Below are 3,698 nucleotides of genomic sequence, written 5' to 3'. Positions count from 1 at the left end.
AGGATCATGTGACACTGAATGAATATTACCAATGTTTATGAAAGAAGTCTCTTATGCTCATCAATACAATACACAGTAAAACAGTACTATTATGCAATATTATTACTATTATATTATTAAAAAATAACTGTTTTATATTTTAAAATACATTAAAAATGTAAATTTATTTTCCTGTGATGCAAAGCTGAATTTTCAGCATCATTACTCCAGTGTTCAGTGTCACATGATCTTTCAGAAATCAGTCTAATATGCTCATTTGCTCACTGGTTCTCATATTGTCAATTCTGAAATCAGTTTTTGCTGCTTCATTTTTGTTGTTGTAACATTATAAATGTCTGTCACTTTTGCATTGCAATTTAATGCATCCTTGCTGCATAAAAGTATTCGTTTATTTTCTTTTTTTCAGCATATTAGAATGATTTCTGAATGATCATGTGACACCGAAGACTGGAGTGATAATGCTGAAAATTCAGCTTTGCATTACAGGAATAAATGACATTTTAAAATGTATTCAAACAGAAAACATTTTTTTTAAATAATAGTCATAGTAATATTATTATTTTAAATAATAATCATAGTAATAATATTGCACAATATTACTGTTTTTATTGTATTGTATTAGCTAGCATAAGAGACTTATTTCAAAATCTTAATATATATATTTCATTTTCTTAGCATGTTGCTATCTGGTTGATAGGATTTTCATAATGACATTGAAATTGTGTTTGGTGTGGTTGTTCCTTACTGACTCAAGTTCAAGGAGTTCACCAGCAAGTCTTTAAATATGCCTTCCTTCAATGTAGATGGGATTTTTGTCACTTGTATGTCAGTTTTAGCATCTTTCTGGCAATACAATAAAATATCTCAGATCACTTCTCATCAACAAGATGCACATTTTAATGAATCATTTATACAGCTCAAATGATTCAAGACGAGTTATGTTGTAAAGTTGAATATTTAGGATTAGATGTTCAAATGCTAAGCACAGCCAGAAAACAGCAAGCAATACATTGAGCAAACCTCATATCTGTATAAACGCAGTGCTTTGTTTGGCCCAGTTTAAAGCGAACAAGTGCTTCTATAGGTACAGGTCTCTGTCTTGAGATTGCAGGTGCTATGCAGCTGCCAGACCTTTGGGAGGAGTTTTATTTTTTTGTCCTCTTCTCAGCTGTCACTCAAGATGATGGGCAGCTGCGGCTGGAGATGCACAGAGGCTGCTGTCATCCACCATCACCATCACCCTCTTTAATGATGGAGGTGTGTGCATCTGGGAGAGCGTGCAGCCAGGATTCAGTGAAATGCTATACAGAAACTTTGGAGCAGTAATGAGGAGATTTGACATAACGGAAATATTAACCAATGTGCAGCGCTGTTTCTGGATTGGGACATGGTAAAGCAGTGAAAGAGGTGCAGGCCGGCAGCCTGCGGGGTTTTACTGTAACAACAAGAGCACGATCAGTATCCTGTCATGAACTCAAGGCACCGTGGAGCCATATGACAGGGACATGTCTGTCACACCTAATGGAGCAAATACCAGAAATATCCACCCCACTTTATTCACCAAGGTAGAATTGCGCCAGCCGTCCGTAAATGGGGTTGTAAAGTTCACACTAATAACTGTTAGTTTGTAACAAATTGTACTTAAAGGAACAGTTCACCCAAAAATGAAAATTTGCCGAAATAAGTTGAAATGACAAATTGCTGAGATGAGTTTGTTTCTGCAACAGAACAGATTTGGAGAAATGTAGCATTACATCAATTGCGCACCACTGGATCCTCTGCAGTGAATGGGTGCCGTCAGAACACCCTAAACAGGTGATAAATACATAATAATCCACATGACTCTAGTCCATCCATTTATGAAGGGAAGCTGTGTGTTCATAAGAAACTAATTCATCTTCAAATCATTGCTTCCGGTTAAAAATGTGAGTTCTCTATGCATAATATTGCTTTTTCCAGTGAAAAAGTCGTCTTGTCTGAACAAGGAGAGAAAAATGCACAGATCAAGCACCGTTTACCAGCAAAAACAGTCCAAAACAAACATGAAATTAAATACATTTTAAATACATTTTAAATTTTTTTTAAAAAGAAATAAGCTGAAGTTGAAGGCTTAAAATTAAAACTGAAATAAAAATAAATAGAAAATAAAGCTAAATGGAAATACTTAAAAAACTTTAAAAAATGAACAAACATTTTCTAAAGTACATCATCTAAAACTTAAAAAAAATGTACAATGAAAACTATAAATATAATAACCAAAAATATAACTAAAATATAACAATAAAAAGTAATTAAATAATTCATAAATACTATAATAGTGCCTAAATTATACTAAAATATAATACACTAAATCACAGCAGCAGCGGGTTTCGCACATAATCACCACTCACATTTTCCATTCTAGGTCACTTTAAACTTGGCCAAGTACAGCACTGCACTAAGTTTAATGACAAAGAGCCTATATGGGCATTGTGAGAAGTATATGAAGTGACGGTGCTCTCAGGATTATAAAGAAAAAGGGAAGAACAATTCCTATACTTTGTCTTTATGTACCTACAGTATAACTCCATTTACACAGTTCCTCCCTAAAACAATCAATTTAACTGTATCTATTCACTGTGGCTGATAAGCAGCCATCAATCACAATGAACGTCCTTTGATGCTGGCATAAATTAAATATCACACTAATTGAATCATGCGGTTACGACATGCCAGTTTGTTTTCCTTTACACGTCTGCAGGAACAGACTTCAACAACAAAAGTACACGACAATGTCACATTTACACTTCACAGCACATTTCTTCTGTTTATCACGTGTTTGCATGATCTTTCGACGTCTTTAAATGAAACAATTAAGTAATTGTGCATAAGGTCAAACGCGACACCCACACCGTGGAGCAAAATTGAATTTCAAGGGTGTTTTCTTTCATTTCCATTCCCATCCTCGGCCTTTAAGACACAAGAGTATCTGTTCTTCTACCATATATAAAAAAGAACCCGTTATCAAAGCATTAAGATATGATTAGAGTTACATTTTCTTAAGAAAAGCAAAAGAGTGTGAGAGAGAGAGAGATGGAGTAGAAGTGCACAAGTGTGAGACAGACGGCGTCGTGAAAGGAAAGGAGAACTCCATACTGCAGATCGTATCGGTCACCAACATACATAGTGATCTTTGAAGCAGCTTATTACAGAGTACACTAAGAAGACAAGTGGGTCGGTGTACAGATCAGAGGAGAGCGTGTGAATGCACCTGCTAGGTTTTGCTATCGTTGGGACGGTGTCAGTCAGCGTTGAGGCCTGCCAGCCGAGCGGCTCCCCTCGCTGTTTTAATATCAGACAGGTCTTGTCTTTCAACATCCGGGGGGACTAGTTTAAATTCGTAGAAGATTTTGCGATTACGCTCGTGCAAAGCAGAGAGGGAATCTGTGACATTGATGGTATATAAGTGAACATGAATTTGAAGCGCATTCTTTCCAGACAGTTTGAGGAGAGCAGGTGCTACAGATGTATGAGCCTTATTGCACATCGAAGAAAGAAAAGTTTGTTCATCAGAGTTATAGACTGACGCCTTGCTGATGGACTCAAATCATGCATGTAAACCCAATCCAGAGTAAAATGTCATTTTCATATTTTCCTATTTAGTCCTGATGACCTACTATGATATGAAAGCAAGCAATTTTATTAACAACGGACCTTCA

Source organism: Sinocyclocheilus rhinocerous, unplaced genomic scaffold, assembly GCF_001515625.1.
Source record: "Sinocyclocheilus rhinocerous isolate Xijiao unplaced genomic scaffold, SAMN03320098_v1.1 scaffold3513, whole genome shotgun sequence".
NCBI classification, from domain to species: Eukaryota; Metazoa; Chordata; class Actinopteri; order Cypriniformes; family Cyprinidae; genus Sinocyclocheilus; species Sinocyclocheilus rhinocerous.
This window is presented reverse-complemented; position numbering follows the sequence as displayed.